The sequence below is a fragment of the Electrona antarctica genome (assembly GCF_951216825.1).
Source record: "Electrona antarctica genome assembly, chromosome: 19".
Lineage (NCBI taxonomy): Eukaryota > Metazoa > Chordata > Actinopteri > Myctophiformes > Myctophidae > Electrona > Electrona antarctica.
The window spans coordinates 13112933-13138887 of NC_136800.1; the positions used below are offsets into that span (position 1 = coordinate 13112933).

Here is a 25955-nt window from a genome sequence, read left to right on the forward strand (position 1 = left end):
TCCAACATGGGTCTTCACCTTAAAGCAAGATGGCTGGCCCTTGGTCTTTCTCTATCAGAAGCTAAACAAAGCATTGTTTAAGTTAAAAGCAATTCTGACTCCCATTTGGGCATGTCAGTAACTCAGCTTCTCTATGTAAACTCCTAGGCTGATTTTGGAGTTAAAGTATTCAATTATGACATACTTTGAGAGACATAATGTCAAAATATACAACAATATCATCATAGTCTGTCAGAAACCTAATATATCCATATTTAAACTTTGTTTTTTCTTGTAAATTAAACATTTTGAAAGAGAAAGTAGTTACCGGTAAGTGTTTTTTAATCAGACATATTTAACCAATTAATGTGTTTCTCCATTTCCTGAAAACTAACGTTTTGGACATACAAGGTTTCTACCGGACAGTGACAATATGCAGACAGACAAATTAGATAGCTTTCACATCTATGATTAATAGGTCAAATGCACTTTCTTTTTTTGTAAACTTTATTTTTACATTTCTTCACATGACAATACACATGTATGCAAGAAAACACACAAAACACACAAACATATACAATCCCCCCACCCCCCTCCCTCCCCCCTAGGCTAAAACAAAAACAAAAAACACAAAGTGGTGGGACAAAGCAGCAGACAATCATAGATCAAAAAGAGTCAAGACAGGGACATAGTCGGACACAGTCCGGATTACAGTTCACTGAAATGAAAAGTCCTCAACAAACTCCACAAAGGCACTCCAAGCCAGGACAAAGTTTTTTTGGGCTCTGTCCACTCTATACCTGAGCTTTCAAATGCACTGAAAGCTCTGTATAGTTTAATTTCTTCTGGCGAACTCGTGTGGACGCAGACACAGTACTCAGTGAGGGAAGAAGAAGCAGAAGGAATCTTGAGCGATAGATGGGAATGTGGATAAAGCCCTAAATATCAACATCTCAACAGGTAGCAGAGGTGAGATCATCATGTCTCCTCTTCCTCACTTGCACCTCTGCATGCCTCCTCCATCTTCTTCTGCACAGCCTCCATCTTCTTGGACCATTCCTCCATCAGGTCTTCTTCATCTGCATCTTTAACGATAGCAGTGTAGCCCATGAGGGCGATGAGGCCGATGCAGAAGAGGATTTTGAGATGGGTGCAGAGACGCTCCATGCTGGGGCGGTCGCCCTTTGAGTGCTTCAGGTACACTTCCAGGATTGGTTGGCCGAAGAGTTTAGGCGTGCCTACCACACCCTCGTAGAGGGAGTGCAGGTTCTGGTCACCGAGGTCATTGTCGTAGCTCTCCGTAAAGTCAATCTTCTTTCCGTCCCGGTGCTTGGGCTGTGCCTCCAGCATCTCCATGTACTTCCGGAACTGGTTCTTCAGGTTCTGCTCCACATGGAAGTACTGGCTATCTACAGTTTCCTTCTTGATCTGCAACAATGCGCTGCTGTTCTGCTGGGACAGCTTGTCAAGGGCACAGTTGACCGTGCCAAACTCACGCTTCAGCGTGCAGATGTCTTCATCGTCCACTTGGTTCAGCACCAACCGGATAAGGGAGCCAGCCAAACCGAAAATAGGGTTCACCACGGCTGCTGCTGAAAAGATTTCGGCCACACATTTCGATAGCATTACCAGGCCCTCCTTCAGCTTGGAGCTATCTCTCGCGTTCTTGTCCTCAGGCTCTGACATGATGGAAGTCACTATGCAGTGATGTCAATATGGAAGTATAAGAATTCTTCTTTTGAAGATCACAAAGATGTCTTAATAATCCTTTATCTTCGGAATGAGTAAGGGTTTGGTCCTAGACAGTGGCGGAAGGTTCTTATAACGGCAGTGGGTGGCCCCCAGACCCGCCCCCAAGCCCCCCCCCCCCCCGCCCCCCTGAGGGAAGTAGGGGTGAGGGAAGTAGGGGTGGTGCTGGAGGGGCTGGAGCACCTCCTCCCCCATCGGACAGGAGGGGAAGATAATAATAATAAAAAAAATCATTTTATGTATATGTTCAAAACAGATTTCTGTTACTATGCCTAATAAATATGCTGTATGTATCACAGTATCGTTGCCTAATTCTGGTTAATTGCATGTGTTTGTTCCAGGGGTCATCAACATGTCCGTACAAGACTGGCAAGACTTGTCCATGTCATGTCTGACATTTTTTTATGTTGGTTATAATGTCTACAATATATCAAAATATTTAAATAATTAGTTTGAATTATTTTGGTGACTGGTGAAGTGTCGGGATGACATGTTCATTAATGTCAGGTGAGGATGCAAGACAAGACAGACAGCTAGAAGTAATGTTTGCTAATAGCTGCCTTTCATTGTTGCTCTTTCATTGTTCCACTGGCATAATTCCTTACATCACACCACCTACCGGTACGCATGTTTTGCAAGACTTTCTCATCAACATTGAATACTTGTTCACCTTAATGGAAAACACTACTAATCTTGAAACTAACAAATGAGTGGGATAGAGTGAATTAACACAGGATTGACCTGTTTATTAAGCTACTACTAATGAGACAAGACCAGTTAAACGAGTTTGGGAACAGACGTCATGACACAAAAGACTATATGCAGTGATAGTGAAGAAAGGGAACTTGGTGGCAAACCACAAATCATTTGACTAGAACTTTCCAGCAAACAGAGAACTGAGAACAAGAAATAAAGAACTGAAATCTCAGCCAGTATTTGTGTACCATACATGGAACTGGATAGAGCTCTCTCATCATTATTCTACTGTCATTATTTGTCTCATCAGCAAGAACTGAACAGTGATGGTGAAGAAAGAGAACTTGGAAAGACGTTTGCGGACAAACCACAAATTATTTGACTAGAACTTTCCAGCAAATAGAGAACTGAGAACAAGAAACTGAAAGAAGAACTGAAATCTCAGCCATATGTATTTGTGTACATGGAAGAATTTCAACCATTTTGCCTTATCAAGTCAGGTGCAATCATCAGTATGTTAATCATAAATAATGTTTTTATTATTGTTAGATTTTTTCATAATTATAGCCTACACATTTGAATTAGTGGTCTATAATAAGATGAAAAGGCAAAGGCTAAATAGATGTCATGCCCACAATGAGACTGTTGGGCCCTTCTGTTCTTCTTGAATTAGCCCCCCTTTAAAATGTGTAGCACACAGGCATAGTCACTATGGCACATTATGAGTCCATTCGTATACATTTAGGGCTAGCTATTTGGGTTTCTGGTAAAATTATTGACCATTTATTTTGTATGTCCGTGACAAAAATCAAGCGTAGCGTTAGTTCATTGCGGCACGGAAGGCAGATGGTTATTAAGTATATATAGTTCCCCTCGTTCATTCCCCCTAGTAATTCATTCTGCTTCTTTAAATCAGCTGCCTCGCCCTCATTCCCACAGTGCAATTCAGGCGGCCTACTTAAGCTTGATATTAGTCTGGCTTATTAGCCAGGCTATACTTAAGCAGCCTCAGCTCACTTCTCTTTCTCCATGCTGAGCTGTCAAGCAGCTTGTGCGGCGTCTGCGTGAAAATTTCCCCCACCTCCCCGGCCTCCTCCCTGTAGTTCTTAGTCCAGGGGTTATGGGATATTATTGTATTGTTTGTGTAGATCCATTGTGTTGAATCATGTGTTGATGTGTTTCATTGTGTTGAATCATGTGTTGAATCATGTGTTGATGTGTTATTACTGTGTAATGTTGTTCACGGATTATTGTATCTTTGGCTCTGCTCTGTGGGATCGTTGATGCTGTGTCTTGGTGCACATCAAATGAGTCCAATGACTCTAATTAGCCCAGAGCTGCAGCGTGTATGAACTTTGACTTAGTTTGTTTGTACATATTTTTAAATTGTAAATGCCATTACTATTGTAAAATAAACAGCTTTTTCATTTACTTATTTCACTGCTAGTATGTAGGACTATTACAAAAATAAATAAATATATATATATATATTATTACACACCTTTAAAAAAATACCTTACAATTATCATTTCTGATACATTTCTGTGTATTTTTTGTTTGTATTTATTTGATAGACAGACCGATCTGAGCAGATTGATGTGGTTTCACTACTTTATTATTGTTTGTATACATAACAATAACACAACACATGATCACATTACACACTTACACATTTACACAACACATATGAGGGCAACCTGAGTGTCTTCAGTTGGCCCAAGTTTTTTGTTGGTGTTAATTTTCTCATGTATCTTTTATTTTACCACTTTAGGATTCAACACTGCAACAAATAACTGTTGATTATCAACAAATACAAAAGAATATTTCATAACTGTCTACATATTGTCGTATCTTGTACTCAGGGTTTGTGGATTATAGTACCAATTCCTTGGTTTAGCCATTTGGTTGAAATGCATGTCCATCATTTATTAGATAAAGCAGCTTCCATATAGTTACATACATTCATTATAAGTTACAGCATGTTTAGGCCTCCCCGTCCAAGGGCACCCGCTACAGAGCGCCTGGTTCCCCATTTCCCTCTTCTTTCTGTCCTCTGTTCTTCTCTAACTCCCATGCTTTATTCCACAAACATCAAACAGCCCATAGTGGGTCTAACCTAAAAATGGGGCTTACTTTTTCGATAGGATGTGTGTGTGTGTGTGTGTGTGTGTGTGTGTGTGTGTGTGTGTGTGTGTGTGTGTGTGTGTGTGTGTGTGTGTGTGTGTGTGTGTGTGTACAGCTTGCATGTAAAATGACCCTCCCCTGTCCCCAGAACAAAGGTCTTCCAACATGGGTCTTCACCTTAAAGCAAGATGGCTGGCCCTTGGTCTTTCTCTATCAGAAGCTAAACAAAGCATTGTTTAAGTTAAAAGCAATTCTGACTCCCATTTGGGCATGTCAGTAACTCAGCTTCTCTATGTAAACTCCTAGGCTGATTTTGGAGTTAAAGTATTCAATTATGACATACTTTGAGAGACATAATGTCAAAATATACAACAATATCATCATAGTCTGTCAGAAACCTAATATATCCATATTTAAACTTTGTTTTTTCTTGTAAATTAAACATTTTGAAAGAGAAAGTAGTTACCGGTAAGTGTTTTTTAATCAGACATATTTAACCAATTAATGTGTTTCTCCATTTCCTGAAAACTAACGTTTTGGACATACAAGGTTTCTACCGGACAGTGACAATATGCAGACAGACAAATTAGATAGCTTTCACATCTATGATTAATAGGTCAAATGCACTTTCTTTTTTTGTAAACTTTATTTTTACATTTCTTCACATGACAATACACATGTATGCAAGAAAACACACAAAACACACAAACATATACAATCCCCCCACCCCCCTCCCTCCCCCCTAGGCTAAAACAAAAACAAAAAACACAAAGTGGTGGGACAAAGCAGCAGACAATCATAGATCAAAAAGAGTCAAGACAGGGACATAGTCGGACACAGTCCGGATTACAGTTCACTGAAATGAAAAGTCCTCAACAAACTCCACAAAGGCACTCCAAGCCAGGACAAAGTTTTTTTGGGCTCTGTCCACTCTATACCTGAGCTTTCAAATGCACTGAAAGCTCTGTATAGTTTAATTTCTTCTGGCGAACTCGTGTGGACGCAGACACAGTACTCAGTGAGGGAAGAAGAAGCAGAAGGAATCTTGAGCGATAGATGGGAATGTGGATAAAGCCCTAAATATCAACATCTCAACAGGTAGCAGAGGTGAGATCATCATGTCTCCTCTTCCTCACTTGCACCTCTGCATGCCTCCTCCATCTTCTTCTGCACAGCCTCCATCTTCTTGGACCATTCCTCCATCAGGTCTTCTTCATCTGCATCTTTAACGATAGCAGTGTAGCCCATGAGGGCGATGAGGCCGATGCAGAAGAGGATTTTGAGATGGGTGCAGAGACGCTCCATGCTGGGGCGGTCGCCCTTTGAGTGCTTCAGGTACACTTCCAGGATTGGTTGGCCGAAGAGTTTAGGCGTGCCTACCACACCCTCGTAGAGGGAGTGCAGGTTCTGGTCACCGAGGTCATTGTCGTAGCTCTCCGTAAAGTCAATCTTCTTTCCGTCCCGGTGCTTGGGCTGTGCCTCCAGCATCTCCATGTACTTCCGGAACTGGTTCTTCAGGTTCTGCTCCACATGGAAGTACTGGCTATCTACAGTTTCCTTCTTGATCTGCAACAATGCGCTGCTGTTCTGCTGGGACAGCTTGTCAAGGGCACAGTTGACCGTGCCAAACTCACGCTTCAGCGTGCAGATGTCTTCATCGTCCACTTGGTTCAGCACCAACCGGATAAGGGAGCCAGCCAAACCGAAAATAGGGTTCACCACGGCTGCTGCTGAAAAGATTTCGGCCACACATTTCGATAGCATTACCAGGCCCTCCTTCAGCTTGGAGCTATCTCTCGCGTTCTTGTCCTCAGGCTCTGACATGATGGAAGTCACTATGCAGTGATGTCAATATGGAAGTATAAGAATTCTTCTTTTGAAGATCACAAAGATGTCTTAATAATCCTTTATCTTCGGAATGAGTAAGGGTTTGGTCCTAGACAGTGGCGGAAGGTTCTTATAACGGCAGTGGGTGGCCCCCAGACCCGCCCCCAAGCCCCCCCCCCCCCCGCCCCCCTGAGGGAAGTAGGGGTGAGGGAAGTAGGGGTGGTGCTGGAGGGGCTGGAGCACCTCCTCCCCCATCGGACAGGAGGGGAAGATAATAATAATAAAAAAAATCATTTTATGTATATGTTCAAAACAGATTTCTGTTACTATGCCTAATAAATATGCTGTATGTATCACAGTATCGTTGCCTAATTCTGGTTAATTGCATGTGTTTGTTCCAGGGGTCATCAACATGTCCGTACAAGACTGGCAAGACTTGTCCATGTCATGTCTGACATTTTTTTATGTTGGTTATAATGTCTACAATATATCAAAATATTTAAATAATTAGTTTGAATTATTTTGGTGACTGGTGAAGTGTCGGGATGACATGTTCATTAATGTCAGGTGAGGATGCAAGACAAGACAGACAGCTAGAAGTAATGTTTGCTAATAGCTGCCTTTCATTGTTGCTCTTTCATTGTTCCACTGGCATAATTCCTTACATCACACCACCTACCGGTACGCATGTTTTGCAAGACTTTCTCATCAACATTGAATACTTGTTCACCTTAATGGAAAACACTACTAATCTTGAAACTAACAAATGAGTGGGATAGAGTGAATTAACACAGGATTGACCTGTTTATTAAGCTACTACTAATGAGACAAGACCAGTTAAACGAGTTTGGGAACAGACGTCATGACACAAAAGACTATATGCAGTGATAGTGAAGAAAGGGAACTTGGTGGCAAACCACAAATCATTTGACTAGAACTTTCCAGCAAACAGAGAACTGAGAACAAGAAATAAAGAACTGAAATCTCAGCCAGTATTTGTGTACCATACATGGAACTGGATAGAGCTCTCTCATCATTATTCTACTGTCATTATTTGTCTCATCAGCAAGAACTGAACAGTGATGGTGAAGAAAGAGAACTTGGAAAGACGTTTGCGGACAAACCACAAATTATTTGACTAGAACTTTCCAGCAAATAGAGAACTGAGAACAAGAAACTGAAAGAAGAACTGAAATCTCAGCCATATGTATTTGTGTACATGGAAGAATTTCAACCATTTTGCCTTATCAAGTCAGGTGCAATCATCAGTATGTTAATCATAAATAATGTTTTTATTATTGTTAGATTTTTTCATAATTATAGCCTACACATTTGAATTAGTGGTCTATAATAAGATGAAAAGGCAAAGGCTAAATAGATGTCATGCCCACAATGAGACTGTTGGGCCCTTCTGTTCTTCTTGAATTAGCCCCCCTTTAAAATGTGTAGCACACAGGCATAGTCACTATGGCACATTATGAGTCCATTCGTATACATTTAGGGCTAGCTATTTGGGTTTCTGGTAAAATTATTGACCATTTATTTTGTATGTCCGTGACAAAAATCAAGCGTAGCGTTAGTTCATTGCGGCACGGAAGGCAGATGGTTATTAAGTATATATAGTTCCCCTCGTTCATTCCCCCTAGTAATTCATTCTGCTTCTTTAAATCAGCTGCCTCGCCCTCATTCCCACAGTGCAATTCAGGCGGCCTACTTAAGCTTGATATTAGTCTGGCTTATTAGCCAGGCTATACTTAAGCAGCCTCAGCTCACTTCTCTTTCTCCATGCTGAGCTGTCAAGCAGCTTGTGCGGCGTCTGCGTGAAAATTTCCCCCACCTCCCCGGCCTCCTCCCTGTAGTTCTTAGTCCAGGGGTTATGGGATATTATTGTATTGTTTGTGTAGATCCATTGTGTTGAATCATGTGTTGATGTGTTTCATTGTGTTGAATCATGTGTTGAATCATGTGTTGATGTGTTATTACTGTGTAATGTTGTTCACGGATTATTGTATCTTTGGCTCTGCTCTGTGGGATCGTTGATGCTGTGTCTTGGTGCACATCAAATGAGTCCAATGACTCTAATTAGCCCAGAGCTGCAGCGTGTATGAACTTTGACTTAGTTTGTTTGTACATATTTTTAAATTGTAAATGCCATTACTATTGTAAAATAAACAGCTTTTTCATTTACTTATTTCACTGCTAGTATGTAGGACTATTACAAAAATAAATAAATATATATATATATATTATTACACACCTTTAAAAAAATACCTTACAATTATCATTTCTGATACATTTCTGTGTATTTTTTGTTTGTATTTATTTGATAGACAGACCGATCTGAGCAGATTGATGTGGTTTCACTACTTTATTATTGTTTGTATACATAACAATAACACAACACATGATCACATTACACACTTACACATTTACACAACACATATGAGGGCAACCTGAGTGTCTTCAGTTGGCCCAAGTTTTTTGTTGGTGTTAATTTTCTCATGTATCTTTTATTTTACCACTTTAGGATTCAACACTGCAACAAATAACTGTTGATTATCAACAAATACAAAAGAATATTTCATAACTGTCTACATATTGTCGTATCTTGTACTCAGGGTTTGTGGATTATAGTACCAATTCCTTGGTTTAGCCATTTGGTTGAAATGCATGTCCATCATTTATTAGATAAAGCAGCTTCCATATAGTTACATACATTCATTATAAGTTACAGCATGTTTAGGCCTCCCCGTCCAAGGGCACCCGCTACAGAGCGCCTGGTTCCCCATTTCCCTCTTCTTTCTGTCCTCTGTTCTTCTCTAACTCCCATGCTTTATTCCACAAACATCAAACAGCCCATAGTGGGTCTAACCTAAAAATGGGGCTTACTTTTTCGATAGGATGTGTGTGTGTGTGTGTGTGTGTGTGTGTGTGTGTGTGTGTGTGTGTGTGTGTGTGTGTGTGTGTGTGTGTGTGTGTGTGTGTGTGTGTGTGTGTGTGTGTGTGTGTGTGTGTACAGCTTGCATGTAAAATGACCCTCCCCTGTCCCCAGAACAAAGGTCTTCCAACATGGGTCTTCACCTTAAAGCAAGATGGCTGGCCCTTGGTCTTTCTCTATCAGAAGCTAAACAAAGCATTGTTTAAGTTAAAAGCAATTCTGACTCCCATTTGGGCATGTCAGTAACTCAGCTTCTCTATGTAAACTCCTAGGCTGATTTTGGAGTTAAAGTATTCAATTATGACATACTTTGAGAGACATAATGTCAAAATATACAACAATATCATCATAGTCTGTCAGAAACCTAATATATCCATATTTAAACTTTGTTTTTTCTTGTAAATTAAACATTTTGAAAGAGAAAGTAGTTACCGGTAAGTGTTTTTTAATCAGACATATTTAACCAATTAATGTGTTTCTCCATTTCCTGAAAACTAACGTTTTGGACATACAAGGTTTCTACCGGACAGTGACAATATGCAGACAGACAAATTAGATAGCTTTCACATCTATGATTAATAGGTCAAATGCACTTTCTTTTTTTGTAAACTTTATTTTTACATTTCTTCACATGACAATACACATGTATGCAAGAAAACACACAAAACACACAAACATATACAATCCCCCCACCCCCCTCCCTCCCCCCTAGGCTAAAACAAAAACAAAAAACACAAAGTGGTGGGACAAAGCAGCAGACAATCATAGATCAAAAAGAGTCAAGACAGGGACATAGTCGGACACAGTCCGGATTACAGTTCACTGAAATGAAAAGTCCTCAACAAACTCCACAAAGGCACTCCAAGCCAGGACAAAGTTTTTTTGGGCTCTGTCCACTCTATACCTGAGCTTTCAAATGCACTGAAAGCTCTGTATAGTTTAATTTCTTCTGGCGAACTCGTGTGGACGCAGACACAGTACTCAGTGAGGGAAGAAGAAGCAGAAGGAATCTTGAGCGATAGATGGGAATGTGGATAAAGCCCTAAATATCAACATCTCAACAGGTAGCAGAGGTGAGATCATCATGTCTCCTCTTCCTCACTTGCACCTCTGCATGCCTCCTCCATCTTCTTCTGCACAGCCTCCATCTTCTTGGACCATTCCTCCATCAGGTCTTCTTCATCTGCATCTTTAACGATAGCAGTGTAGCCCATGAGGGCGATGAGGCCGATGCAGAAGAGGATTTTGAGATGGGTGCAGAGACGCTCCATGCTGGGGCGGTCGCCCTTTGAGTGCTTCAGGTACACTTCCAGGATTGGTTGGCCGAAGAGTTTAGGCGTGCCTACCACACCCTCGTAGAGGGAGTGCAGGTTCTGGTCACCGAGGTCATTGTCGTAGCTCTCCGTAAAGTCAATCTTCTTTCCGTCCCGGTGCTTGGGCTGTGCCTCCAGCATCTCCATGTACTTCCGGAACTGGTTCTTCAGGTTCTGCTCCACATGGAAGTACTGGCTATCTACAGTTTCCTTCTTGATCTGCAACAATGCGCTGCTGTTCTGCTGGGACAGCTTGTCAAGGGCACAGTTGACCGTGCCAAACTCACGCTTCAGCGTGCAGATGTCTTCATCGTCCACTTGGTTCAGCACCAACCGGATAAGGGAGCCAGCCAAACCGAAAATAGGGTTCACCACGGCTGCTGCTGAAAAGATTTCGGCCACACATTTCGATAGCATTACCAGGCCCTCCTTCAGCTTGGAGCTATCTCTCGCGTTCTTGTCCTCAGGCTCTGACATGATGGAAGTCACTATGCAGTGATGTCAATATGGAAGTATAAGAATTCTTCTTTTGAAGATCACAAAGATGTCTTAATAATCCTTTATCTTCGGAATGAGTAAGGGTTTGGTCCTAGACAGTGGCGGAAGGTTCTTATAACGGCAGTGGGTGGCCCCCAGACCCGCCCCCAAGCCCCCCCCCCCCCCGCCCCCCTGAGGGAAGTAGGGGTGAGGGAAGTAGGGGTGGTGCTGGAGGGGCTGGAGCACCTCCTCCCCCATCGGACAGGAGGGGAAGATAATAATAATAAAAAAAATCATTTTATGTATATGTTCAAAACAGATTTCTGTTACTATGCCTAATAAATATGCTGTATGTATCACAGTATCGTTGCCTAATTCTGGTTAATTGCATGCGTTTGTTCCAGGGGTCATCAACATGTCCGTACAAGACTGGCAAGACTTGTCCATGTCATGTCTGACATTTTTTTATGTTGGTTATAATGTCTACAATATATCAAAATATTTAAATAATTAGTTTGAATTATTTTGGTGACTGGTGAAGTGTCGGGATGACATGTTCATTAATGTCAGGTGAGGATGCAAGACAAGACAGACAGCTAGAAGTAATGTTTGCTAATAGCTGCCTTTCATTGTTGCTCTTTCATTGTTCCACTGGCATAATTCCTTACATCACACCACCTACCGGTACGCATGTTTTGCAAGACTTTCTCATCAACATTGAATACTTGTTCACCTTAATGGAAAACACTACTAATCTTGAAACTAACAAATGAGTGGGATAGAGTGAATTAACACAGGATTGACCTGTTTATTAAGCTACTACTAATGAGACAAGACCAGTTAAACGAGTTTGGGAACAGACGTCATGACACAAAAGACTATATGCAGTGATAGTGAAGAAAGGGAACTTGGTGGCAAACCACAAATCATTTGACTAGAACTTTCCAGCAAACAGAGAACTGAGAACAAGAAATAAAGAACTGAAATCTCAGCCAGTATTTGTGTACCATACATGGAACTGGATAGAGCTCTCTCATCATTATTCTACTGTCATTATTTGTCTCATCAGCAAGAACTGAACAGTGATGGTGAAGAAAGAGAACTTGGAAAGACGTTTGCGGACAAACCACAAATTATTTGACTAGAACTTTCCAGCAAATAGAGAACTGAGAACAAGAAACTGAAAGAAGAACTGAAATCTCAGCCATATGTATTTGTGTACATGGAAGAATTTCAACCATTTTGCCTTATCAAGTCAGGTGCAATCATCAGTATGTTAATCATAAATAATGTTTTTATTATTGTTAGATTTTTTCATAATTATAGCCTACACATTTGAATTAGTGGTCTATAATAAGATGAAAAGGCAAAGGCTAAATAGATGTCATGCCCACAATGAGACTGTTGGGCCCTTCTGTTCTTCTTGAATTAGCCCCCCTTTAAAATGTGTAGCACACAGGCATAGTCACTATGGCACATTATGAGTCCATTCGTATACATTTAGGGCTAGCTATTTGGGTTTCTGGTAAAATTATTGACCATTTATTTTGTATGTCCGTGACAAAAATCAAGCGTAGCGTTAGTTCATTGCGGCACGGAAGGCAGATGGTTATTAAGTATATATAGTTCCCCTCGTTCATTCCCCCTAGTAATTCATTCTGCTTCTTTAAATCAGCTGCCTCGCCCTCATTCCCACAGTGCAATTCAGGCGGCCTACTTGCTTGATATTAGTCTGGCTTATTAGCCAGGCTATACTTAAGCAGCCTCAGCTCACTTCTCTTTCTCCATGCTGAGCTGTCAAGCAGCTTGTGCGGCGTCTGCGTGAAAATTTCCCCCACCTCCCCGGCCTCCTCCCTGTAGTTCTTAGTCCAGGGGTTATGGGATATTATTGTATTGTTTGTGTAGATCCATTGTGTTGAATCATGTGTTGATGTGTTTCATTGTGTTGAATCATGTGTTGAATCATGTGTTGATGTGTTATTACTGTGTAATGTTGTTCACGGATTATTGTATCTTTGGCTCTGCTCTGTGGGATCGTTGATGCTGTGTCTTGGTGCACATCAAATGAGTCCAATGACTCTAATTAGCCCAGAGCTGCAGCGTGTATGAACTTTGACTTAGTTTGTTTGTACATATTTTTAAATTGTAAATGCCATTACTATTGTAAAATAAACAGCTTTTTCATTTACTTATTTCACTGCTAGTATGTAGGACTATTACAAAAATAAATAAATATATATATATATATTATTACACACCTTTAAAAAAATACCTTACAATTATCATTTCTGATACATTTCTGTGTATTTTTTGTTTGTATTTATTTGATAGACAGACCGATCTGAGCAGATTGATGTGGTTTCACTACTTTATTATTGTTTGTATACATAACAATAACACAACACATGATCACATTACACACTTACACATTTACACAACACATATGAGGGCAACCTGAGTGTCTTCAGTTGGCCCAAGTTTTTTGTTGGTGTTAATTTTCTCATGTATCTTTTATTTTACCACTTTAGGATTCAACACTGCAACAAATAACTGTTGATTATCAACAAATACAAAAGAATATTTCATAACTGTCTACATATTGTCGTATCTTGTACTCAGGGTTTGTGGATTATAGTACCAATTCCTTGGTTTAGCCATTTGGTTGAAATGCATGTCCATCATTTATTAGATAAAGCAGCTTCCATATAGTTACATACATTCATTATAAGTTACAGCATGTTTAGGCCTCCCCGTCCAAGGGCACCCGCTACAGAGCGCCTGGTTCCCCATTTCCCTCTTCTTTCTGTCCTCTGTTCTTCTCTAACTCCCATGCTTTATTCCACAAACATCAAACAGCCCATAGTGGGTCTAACCTAAAAATGGGGCTTACTTTTTCGATAGGATGTGTGTGTGTGTGTGTGTGTGTGTGTGTGTGTGTGTGTGTGTGTGTGTGTGTGTGTGTGTGTGTGTGTGTGTGTGTGTGTGTGTGTGTGTGTGTGTGTGTGTGTGTACAGCTTGCATGTAAAATGACCCTCCCCTGTCCCCAGAACAAAGGTCTTCCAACATGGGTCTTCACCTTAAAGCAAGATGGCTGGCCCTTGGTCTTTCTCTATCAGAAGCTAAACAAAGCATTGTTTAAGTTAAAAGCAATTCTGACTCCCATTTGGGCATGTCAGTAACTCAGCTTCTCTATGTAAACTCCTAGGCTGATTTTGGAGTTAAAGTATTCAATTATGACATACTTTGAGAGACATAATGTCAAAATATACAACAATATCATCATAGTCTGTCAGAAACCTAATATATCCATATTTAAACTTTGTTTTTTCTTGTAAATTAAACATTTTGAAAGAGAAAGTAGTTACCGGTAAGTGTTTTTTAATCAGACATATTTAACCAATTAATGTGTTTCTCCATTTCCTGAAAACTAACGTTTTGGACATACAAGGTTTCTACCGGACAGTGACAATATGCAGACAGACAAATTAGATAGCTTTCACATCTATGATTAATAGGTCAAATGCACTTTCTTTTTTTGTAAACTTTATTTTTACATTTCTTCACATGACAATACACATGTATGCAAGAAAACACACAAAACACACAAACATATACAATCCCCCCACCCCCCTCCCTCCCCCCTAGGCTAAAACAAAAACAAAAAACACAAAGTGGTGGGACAAAGCAGCAGACAATCATAGATCAAAAAGAGTCAAGACAGGGACATAGTCGGACACAGTCCGGATTACAGTTCACTGAAATGAAAAGTCCTCAACAAACTCCACAAAGGCACTCCAAGCCAGGACAAAGTTTTTTTGGGCTCTGTCCACTCTATACCTGAGCTTTCAAATGCACTGAAAGCTCTGTATAGTTTAATTTCTTCTGGCGAACTCGTGTGGACGCAGACACAGTACTCAGTGAGGGAAGAAGAAGCAGAAGGAATCTTGAGCGATAGATGGGAATGTGGATAAAGCCCTAAATATCAACATCTCAACAGGTAGCAGAGGTGAGATCATCATGTCTCCTCTTCCTCACTTGCACCTCTGCATGCCTCCTCCATCTTCTTCTGCACAGCCTCCATCTTCTTGGACCATTCCTCCATCAGGTCTTCTTCATCTGCATCTTTAACGATAGCAGTGTAGCCCATGAGGGCGATGAGGCCGATGCAGAAGAGGATTTTGAGATGGGTGCAGAGACGCTCCATGCTGGGGCGGTCGCCCTTTGAGTGCTTCAGGTACACTTCCAGGATTGGTTGGCCGAAGAGTTTAGGCGTGCCTACCACACCCTCGTAGAGGGAGTGCAGGTTCTGGTCACCGAGGTCATTGTCGTAGCTCTCCGTAAAGTCAATCTTCTTTCCGTCCCGGTGCTTGGGCTGTGCCTCCAGCATCTCCATGTACTTCCGGAACTGGTTCTTCAGGTTCTGCTCCACATGGAAGTACTGGCTATCTACAGTTTCCTTCTTGATCTGCAACAATGCGCTGCTGTTCTGCTGGGACAGCTTGTCAAGGGCACAGTTGACCGTGCCAAACTCACGCTTCAGCGTGCAGATGTCTTCATCGTCCACTTGGTTCAGCACCAACCGGATAAGGGAGCCAGCCAAACCGAAAATAGGGTTCACCACGGCTGCTGCTGAAAAGATTTCGGCCACACATTTCGATAGCATTACCAGGCCCTCCTTCAGCTTGGAGCTATCTCTCGCGTTCTTGTCCTCAGGCTCTGACATGATGGAAGTCACTATGCAGTGATGTCAATATGGAAGTATAAGAATTCTTCTTTTGAAGATCACAAAGATGTCTTAATAATCCTTTATCTTCGGAATGAGTAAGGGTTTGGTCCTAGACAGTGGCGGAAGGTTCTTATAACGGCAGTGGGTGGCCCCCAGACCCGCCCCCAAGCCCCCCCCCCCCCCGCCCCCCTGAGGGAAGTAGGGGTGAGGGAAGTAGGGGTGGTGCTGGAGGGGCTGGAGCACCTCCTCCCCCATCGGACAGGAGGGGAAGATAATAATAATAAAAAAAATCATTTTATGTATATGTTCAAAACAGATTTCTGTTACTATGCCTAATAAATATGCTGTATGTATCACAGTATCGTTGCCTAATTCTGGTTAATTGCATGTGTTTGTTCCAGGGGTCATCAACATGTCCGTACAAGACTGGCAAGACTTGTCCATGTCATGTCTGACATTTTTTTATGTTGGTTATAATGTCTACAATATATCAAAATATTTAAATAATTAGTTTGAATTATTTTGGTGACTGGTGAAGTGTCGGGATGACATGTTCATTAATGTCAGGTGAGGATGCAAGACAAGACAGACAGCTAGAAGTAATGTTTGCTAATAGCTGCCTTTCATTGTTGCTCTTTCATTGTTCCACTGGCATAATTCCTTACATCACACCACCTACCGGTACGCATGTTTTGCAAGACTTTCTCATCAACATTGAATACTTGTTCACCTTAATGGAAAACACTACTAATCTTGAAACTAACAAATGAGTGGGATAGAGTGAATTAACACAGGATTGACCTGTTTATTAAGCTACTACTAATGAGACAAGACCAGTTAAACGAGTTTGGGAACAGACGTCATGACACAAAAGACTATATGCAGTGATAGTGAAGAAAGGGAACTTGGTGGCAAACCACAAATCATTTGACTAGAACTTTCCAGCAAACAGAGAACTGAGAACAAGAAATAAAGAACTGAAATCTCAGCCAGTATTTGTGTACCATACATGGAACTGGATAGAGCTCTCTCATCATTATTCTACTGTCATTATTTGTCTCATCAGCAAGAACTGAACAGTGATGGTGAAGAAAGAGAACTTGGAAAGACGTTTGCGGACAAACCACAAATTATTTGACTAGAACTTTCCAGCAAATAGAGAACTGAGAACAAGAAACTGAAAGAAGAACTGAAATCTCAGCCATATGTATTTGTGTACATGGAAGAATTTCAACCATTTTGCCTTATCAAGTCAGGTGCAATCATCAGTATGTTAATCATAAATAATGTTTTTATTATTGTTAGATTTTTTCATAATTATAGCCTACACATTTGAATTAGTGGTCTATAATAAGATGAAAAGGCAAAGGCTAAATAGATGTCATGCCCACAATGAGACTGTTGGGCCCTTCTGTTCTTCTTGAATTAGCCCCCCTTTAAAATGTGTAGCACACAGGCATAGTCACTATGGCACATTATGAGTCCATTCGTATACATTTAGGGCTAGCTATTTGGGTTTCTGGTAAAATTATTGACCATTTATTTTGTATGTCCGTGACAAAAATCAAGCGTAGCGTTAGTTCATTGCGGCACGGAAGGCAGATGGTTATTAAGTATATATAGTTCCCCTCGTTCATTCCCCCTAGTAATTCATTCTGCTTCTTTAAATCAGCTGCCTCGCCCTCATTCCCACAGTGCAATTCAGGCGGCCTACTTAAGCTTGATATTAGTCTGGCTTATTAGCCAGGCTATACTTAAGCAGCCTCAGCTCACTTCTCTTTCTCCATGCTGAGCTGTCAAGCAGCTTGTGCGGCGTCTGCGTGAAAATTTCCCCCACCTCCCCGGCCTCCTCCCTGTAGTTCTTAGTCCAGGGGTTATGGGATATTATTGTATTGTTTGTGTAGATCCATTGTGTTGAATCATGTGTTGATGTGTTTCATTGTGTTGAATCATGTGTTGAATCATGTGTTGATGTGTTATTACTGTGTAATGTTGTTCACGGATTATTGTATCTTTGGCTCTGCTCTGTGGGATCGTTGATGCTGTGTCTTGGTGCACATCAAATGAGTCCAATGACTCTAATTAGCCCAGAGCTGCAGCGTGTATGAACTTTGACTTAGTTTGTTTGTACATATTTTTAAATTGTAAATGCCATTACTATTGTAAAATAAACAGCTTTTTCATTTACTTATTTCACTGCTAGTATGTAGGACTATTACAAAAATAAATAAATATATATATATATATTATTACACACCTTTAAAAAAATACCTTACAATTATCATTTCTGATACATTTCTGTGTATTTTTTGTTTGTATTTATTTGATAGACAGACCGATCTGAGCAGATTGATGTGGTTTCACTACTTTATTATTGTTTGTATACATAACAATAACACAACACATGATCACATTACACACTTACACATTTACACAACACATATGAGGGCAACCTGAGTGTCTTCAGTTGGCCCAAGTTTTTTGTTGGTGTTAATTTTCTCATGTATCTTTTATTTTACCACTTTAGGATTCAACACTGCAACAAATAACTGTTGATTATCAACAAATACAAAAGAATATTTCATAACTGTCTACATATTGTCGTATCTTGTACTCAGGGTTTGTGGATTATAGTACCAATTCCTTGGTTTAGCCATTTGGTTGAAATGCATGTCCATCATTTATTAGATAAAGCAGCTTCCATATAGTTACATACATTCATTATAAGTTACAGCATGTTTAGGCCTCCCCGTCCAAGGGCACCCGCTACAGAGCGCCTGGTTCCCCATTTCCCTCTTCTTTCTGTCCTCTGTTCTTCTCTAACTCCCATGCTTTATTCCACAAACATCAAACAGCCCATAGTGGGTCTAACCTAAAAATGGGGCTTACTTTTTCGATAGGATGTGTGTGTGTGTGTGTGTGTGTGTGTGTGTGTGTGTGTGTGTGTGTGTGTGTGTGTGTGTGTGTGTGTGTGTGTGTGTGTGTGTGTGTGTGTGTGTGTGTGTGTACAGCTTGCATGTAAAATGACCCTCCCCTGTCCCCAGAACAAAGGTCTTCCAACATGGGTCTTCACCTTAAAGCAAGATGGCTGGCCCTTGGTCTTTCTCTATCAGAAGCTAAACAAAGCATTGTTTAAGTTAAAAGCAATTCTGACTCCCATTTGGGCATGTCAGTAACTCAGCTTCTCTATGTAAACTCCTAGGCTGATTTTGGAGTTAAAGTATTCAATTATGACATACTTTGAGAGACATAATGTCAAAATATACAACAATATCATCATAGTCTGTCAGAAACCTAATATATCCATATTTAAACTTTGTTTTTTCTTGTAAATTAAACATTTTGAAAGAGAAAGTAGTTACCGGTAAGTGTTTTTTAATCAGACATATTTAACCAATTAATGTGTTTCTCCATTTCCTGAAAACTAACGTTTTGGACATACAAGGTTTCTACCGGACAGTGACAATATGCAGACAGACAAATTAGATAGCTTTCACATCTATGATTAATAGGTCAAATGCACTTTCTTTTTTTGTAAACTTTATTTTTACATTTCTTCACATGACAATACACATGTATGCAAGAAAACACACAAAACACACAAACATATACAATCCCCCCACCCCCCTCCCTCCCCCCTAGGCTAAAACAAAAACAAAAAACACAAAGTGGTGGGACAAAGCAGCAGACAATCATAGATCAAAAAGAGTCAAGACAGGGACATAGTCGGACACAGTCCGGATTACAGTTCACTGAAATGAAAAGTCCTCAACAAACTCCACAAAGGCACTCCAAGCCAGGACAAAGTTTTTTTGGGCTCTGTCCACTCTATACCTGAGCTTTCAAATGCACTGAAAGCTCTGTATAGTTTAATTTCTTCTGGCGAACTCGTGTGGACGCAGACACAGTACTCAGTGAGGGAAGAAGAAGCAGAAGGAATCTTGAGCGATAGATGGGAATGTGGATAAAGCCCTAAATATCAACATCTCAACAGGTAGCAGAGGTGAGATCATCATGTCTCCTCTTCCTCACTTGCACCTCTGCATGCCTCCTCCATCTTCTTCTGCACAGCCTCCATCTTCTTGGACCATTCCTCCATCAGGTCTTCTTCATCTGCATCTTTAACGATAGCAGTGTAGCCCATGAGGGCGATGAGGCCGATGCAGAAGAGGATTTTGAGATGGGTGCAGAGACGCTCCATGCTGGGGCGGTCGCCCTTTGAGTGCTTCAGGTACACTTCCAGGATTGGTTGGCCGAAGAGTTTAGGCGTGCCTACCACACCCTCGTAGAGGGAGTGCAGGTTCTGGTCACCGAGGTCATTGTCGTAGCTCTCCGTAAAGTCAATCTTCTTTCCGTCCCGGTGCTTGGGCTGTGCCTCCAGCATCTCCATGTACTTCCGGAACTGGTTCTTCAGGTTCTGCTCCACATGGAAGTACTGGCTATCTACAGTTTCCTTCTTGATCTGCAACAATGCGCTGCTGTTCTGCTGGGACAGCTTGTCAAGGGCACAGTTGACCGTGCCAAACTCACGCTTCAGCGTGCAGATGTCTTCATCGTCCACTTGGTTCAGCACCAACCGGATAAGGGAGCCAGCCAAACCGAAAATAGGGTTCACCACGGCTGCTGCTGAAAAGATTTCGGCCACACATTTCGATAGCATTACCAGGCCCTCCTTCAGCTTGGAGCTATCTCTCGCGTTCTTGTCCTCAGGCTCTGACATGATGGAAGTCACTATGCAGTGATGTCAATATGGAAGTATAAGAATTCTTCTTTTGAAGATCACAAAGATGTCTTAATAATCCTTTATCTTCGGAATGAGTAAGGGTTTGGTCCTAGACAGTGGCGGAAGGTTCTTATAACGGCAGTGGGTGGCCCCCAGACCCGCCCCCAAGCCCCCCCCCCCCCCGCCCCCCTGAGGGAAGTAGGGGTGAGGGAAGTAGGGGTGGTGCTGGAGGGGCTGGAGCACCTCCTCCCCCATCGGACAGGAGGGGAAGATAATAATAATAAAAAAAATCATTTTATGTATATGTTCAAAACAGATTTCTGTTACTATGCCTAATAAATATGCTGTATGTATCACAGTATCGTTGCCTAATTCTGGTTAATTGCATGTGTTTGTTCCAGGGGTCATCAACATGTCCGTACAAGACTGGCAAGACTTGTCCATGTCATGTCTGACATTTTTTTATGTTGGTTATAATGTCTACAATATATCAAAATATTTAAATAATTAGTTTGAATTATTTTGGTGACTGGTGAAGTGTCGGGATGACATGTTCATTAATGTCAGGTGAGGATGCAAGACAAGACAGACAGCTAGAAGTAATGTTTGCTAATAGCTGCCTTTCATTGTTGCTCTTTCATTGTTCCACTGGCATAATTCCTTACATCACACCACCTACCGGTACGCATGTTTTGCAAGACTTTCTCATCAACATTGAATACTTGTTCACCTTAATGGAAAACACTACTAATCTTGAAACTAACAAATGAGTGGGATAGAGTGAATTAACACAGGATTGACCTGTTTATTAAGCTACTACTAATGAGACAAGACCAGTTAAACGAGTTTGGGAACAGACGTCATGACACAAAAGACTATATGCAGTGATAGTGAAGAAAGGGAACTTGGTGGCAAACCACAAATCATTTGACTAGAACTTTCCAGCAAACAGAGAACTGAGAACAAGAAATAAAGAACTGAAATCTCAGCCAGTATTTGTGTACCATACATGGAACTGGATAGAGCTCTCTCATCATTATTCTACTGTCATTATTTGTCTCATCAGCAAGAACTGAACAGTGATGGTGAAGAAAGAGAACTTGGAAAGACGTTTGCGGACAAACCACAAATTATTTGACTAGAACTTTCCAGCAAATAGAGAACTGAGAACAAGAAACTGAAAGAAGAACTGAAATCTCAGCCATATGTATTTGTGTACATGGAAGAATTTCAACCATTTTGCCTTATCAAGTCAGGTGCAATCATCAGTATGTTAATCATAAATAATGTTTTTATTATTGTTAGATTTTTTCATAATTATAGCCTACACATTTGAATTAGTGGTCTATAATAAGATGAAAAGGCAAAGGCTAAATAGATGTCATGCCCACAATGAGACTGTTGGGCCCTTCTGTTCTTCTTGAATTAGCCCCCCTTTAAAATGTGTAGCACACAGGCATAGTCACTATGGCACATTATGAGTCCATTCGTATACATTTAGGGCTAGCTATTTGGGTTTCTGGTAAAATTATTGACCATTTATTTTGTATGTCCGTGACAAAAATCAAGCGTAGCGTTAGTTCATTGCGGCACGGAAGGCAGATGGTTATTAAGTATATATAGTTCCCCTCGTTCATTCCCCCTAGTAATTCATTCTGCTTCTTTAAATCAGCTGCCTCGCCCTCATTCCCACAGTGCAATTCAGGCGGCCTACTTAAGCTTGATATTAGTCTGGCTTATTAGCCAGGCTATACTTAAGCAGCCTCAGCTCACTTCTCTTTCTCCATGCTGAGCTGTCAAGCAGCTTGTGCGGCGTCTGCGTGAAAATTTCCCCCACCTCCCCGGCCTCCTCCCTGTAGTTCTTAGTCCAGGGGTTATGGGATATTATTGTATTGTTTGTGTAGATCCATTGTGTTGAATCATGTGTTGATGTGTTTCATTGTGTTGAATCATGTGTTGAATCATGTGTTGATGTGTTATTACTGTGTAATGTTGTTCACGGATTATTGTATCTTTGGCTCTGCTCTGTGGGATCGTTGATGCTGTGTCTTGGTGCACATCAAATGAGTCCAATGACTCTAATTAGCCCAGAGCTGCAGCGTGTATGAACTTTGACTTAGTTTGTTTGTACATATTTTTAAATTGTAAATGCCATTACTATTGTAAAATAAACAGCTTTTTCATTTACTTATTTCACTGCTAGTATGTAGGACTATTACAAAAATAAATAAATATATATATATATATTATTACACACCTTTAAAAAAATACCTTACAATTATCATTTCTGATACATTTCTGTGTATTTTTTGTTTGTATTTATTTGATAGACAGACCGATCTGAGCAGATTGATGTGGTTTCACTACTTTATTATTGTTTGTATACATAACAATAACACAACACATGATCACATTACACACTTACACATTTACACAACACATATGAGGGCAACCTGAGTGTCTTCAGTTGGCCCAAGTTTTTTGTTGGTGTTAATTTTCTCATGTATCTTTTATTTTACCACTTTAGGATTCAACACTGCAACAAATAACTGTTGATTATCAACAAATACAAAAGAATATTTCATAACTGTCTACATATTGTCGTATCTTGTACTCAGGGTTTGTGGATTATAGTACCAATTCCTTGGTTTAGCCATTTGGTTGAAATGCATGTCCATCATTTATTAGATAAAGCAGCTTCCATATAGTTACATACATTCATTATAAGTTACAGCATGTTTAGGCCTCCCCGTCCAAGGGCACCCGCTACAGAGCGCCTGGTTCCCCATTTCCCTCTTCTTTCTGTCCTCTGTTCTTCTCTAACTCCCATGCTTTATTCCACAAACATCAAACAGCCCATAGTGGGTCTAACCTAAAAATGGGGCTTACTTTTTCGATAGGATGTGTGTGTGTGTGTGTGTGTGTGTGTGTGTGTGTGTGTGTGTGTGTGTGTGTGTGTGTGTGTGTGTGTGTACAGCTTGCATGTAAAATGACCCTCCCCTGTCCCCAGAACAAAGGTCTTCCAACATGGGTCTTCACCTTAAAGCAAGATGGCTGGCCCTTGGTCTTTCTCTATCAGAAGCTAAACAAAGCATTGTTTAAGTTAAAAGCAATTCTGACTCCCATTTGGGCATGTCAGTAACTCAGCTTCTCTATGTAAACTCCTAGGCTGATTTTGGAGTTAAAGTATTCAATTATGACATACTTTGAGAGACATAATGTCAAAATATACAACAATATCATCATAGTCTGTCAGAAACCTAATATATCCATATTTAAACTTTGTTTTTTCTTGTAAATTAAACATTTTGAAAGAGAAAGTAGTTACCGGTAAGTGTTTTTTAATCAGACATATTTAACCAATTAATGTGTTTCTCCATTTCCTGAAAACTAACGTTTTGGACATACAAGGTTTCTACCGGACAGTGACAATATGCAGACAGACAAATTAGATAGCTTTCACATCTATGATTAATAGGTCAAATGCACTTTCTTTTTTTGTAAACTTTATTTTTACATTTCTTCACATGACAATACACATGTATGCAAGAAAACACACAAAACACACAAACATATACAATCCCCCCACCCCCCTCCCTCCCCCCTAGGCTAAAACAAAAACAAAAAACACAAAGTGGTGGGACAAAGCAGCAGACAATCATAGATCAAAAAGAGTCAAGACAGGGACATAGTCGGACACAGTCCGGATTACAGTTCACTGAAATGAAAAGTCCTCAACAAACTCCACAAAGGCACTCCAAGCCAGGACAAAGTTTTTTTGGGCTCTGTCCACTCTATACCTGAGCTTTCAAATGCACTGAAAGCTCTGTATAGTTTAATTTCTTCTGGCGAACTCGTGTGGACGCAGACACAGTACTCAGTGAGGGAAGAAGAAGCAGAAGGAATCTTGAGCGATAGATGGGAATGTGGATAAAGCCCTAAATATCAACATCTCAACAGGTAGCAGAGGTGAGATCATCATGTCTCCTCTTCCTCACTTGCACCTCTGCATGCCTCCTCCATCTTCTTCTGCACAGCCTCCATCTTCTTGGACCATTCCTCCATCAGGTCTTCTTCATCTGCATCTTTAACGATAGCAGTGTAGCCCATGAGGGCGATGAGGCCGATGCAGAAGAGGATTTTGAGATGGGTGCAGAGACGCTCCATGCTGGGGCGGTCGCCCTTTGAGTGCTTCAGGTACACTTCCAGGATTGGTTGGCCGAAGAGTTTAGGCGTGCCTACCACACCCTCGTAGAGGGAGTGCAGGTTCTGGTCACCGAGGTCATTGTCGTAGCTCTCCGTAAAGTCAATCTTCTTTCCGTCCCGGTGCTTGGGCTGTGCCTCCAGCATCTCCATGTACTTCCGGAACTGGTTCTTCAGGTTCTGCTCCACATGGAAGTACTGGCTATCTACAGTTTCCTTCTTGATCTGCAACAATGCGCTGCTGTTCTGCTGGGACAGCTTGTCAAGGGCACAGTTGACCGTGCCAAACTCACGCTTCAGCGTGCAGATGTCTTCATCGTCCACTTGGTTCAGCACCAACCGGATAAGGGAGCCAGCCAAACCGAAAATAGGGTTCACCACGGCTGCTGCTGAAAAGATTTCGGCCACACATTTCGATAGCATTACCAGGCCCTCCTTCAGCTTGGAGCTATCTCTCGCGTTCTTGTCCTCAGGCTCTGACATGATGGAAGTCACTATGCAGTGATGTCAATATGGAAGTATAAGAATTCTTCTTTTGAAGATCACAAAGATGTCTTAATAATCCTTTATCTTCGGAATGAGTAAGGGTTTGGTCCTAGACAGTGGCGGAAGGTTCTTATAACGGCAGTGGGTGGCCCCCAGACCCGCCCCCAAGCCCCCCCCCCCCCCGCCCCCCTGAGGGAAGTAGGGGTGAGGGAAGTAGGGGTGGTGCTGGAGGGGCTGGAGCACCTCCTCCCCCATCGGACAGGAGGGGAAGATAATAATAATAAAAAAAATCATTTTATGTATATGTTCAAAACAGATTTCTGTTACTATGCCTAATAAATATGCTGTATGTATCACAGTATCGTTGCCTAATTCTGGTTAATTGCATGTGTTTGTTCCAGGGGTCATCAACATGTCCGTACAAGACTGGCAAGACTTGTCCATGTCATGTCTGACATTTTTTTATGTTGGTTATAATGTCTACAATATATCAAAATATTTAAATAATTAGTTTGAATTATTTTGGTGACTGGTGAAGTGTCGGGATGACATGTTCATTAATGTCAGGTGAGGATGCAAGACAAGACAGACAGCTAGAAGTAATGTTTGCTAATAGCTGCCTTTCATTGTTGCTCTTTCATTGTTCCACTGGCATAATTCCTTACATCACACCACCTACCGGTACGCATGTTTTGCAAGACTTTCTCATCAACA

The 25955-nt window shown here is 41.0% G+C and overlaps 6 pseudogenes across 6 annotated transcripts; all 6 read right to left on the minus strand.

Annotated features, from left to right (window-relative positions):
• Positions 1–973: 973 nt before the first annotated feature.
• LOC306943850 (protein rapunzel-like) lies at positions 974–1665 on the minus strand (annotated as a pseudogene). Its single transcript has one exon. The product of its transcript is annotated as a protein rapunzel-like (transcript).
• A 4015-nt stretch (positions 1666–5680) lies between these two features.
• Positions 5681–6372, minus strand: LOC306943851 (protein rapunzel-like; annotated as a pseudogene). Its single transcript has one exon. The product of its transcript is annotated as a protein rapunzel-like (transcript).
• Positions 6373–10411: 4039 nt separating this feature from the next.
• LOC306943852 (protein rapunzel-like) lies at positions 10412–11103 on the minus strand (annotated as a pseudogene). Its single transcript has one exon. The product of its transcript is annotated as a protein rapunzel-like (transcript).
• A 4031-nt stretch (positions 11104–15134) lies between these two features.
• On the minus strand, positions 15135–15826 carry LOC306943853 (protein rapunzel-like; annotated as a pseudogene). Its single transcript has one exon. The product of its transcript is annotated as a protein rapunzel-like (transcript).
• A 4031-nt stretch (positions 15827–19857) lies between these two features.
• LOC306943854 (protein rapunzel-like) lies at positions 19858–20549 on the minus strand (annotated as a pseudogene). The gene has a single exon. The product of its transcript is annotated as a protein rapunzel-like (transcript).
• A 3997-nt stretch (positions 20550–24546) lies between these two features.
• LOC306943855 (protein rapunzel-like) lies at positions 24547–25238 on the minus strand (annotated as a pseudogene). The gene has a single exon. The product of its transcript is annotated as a protein rapunzel-like (transcript).
• Between the last annotated feature and the right edge of the window lie 717 nt (positions 25239–25955).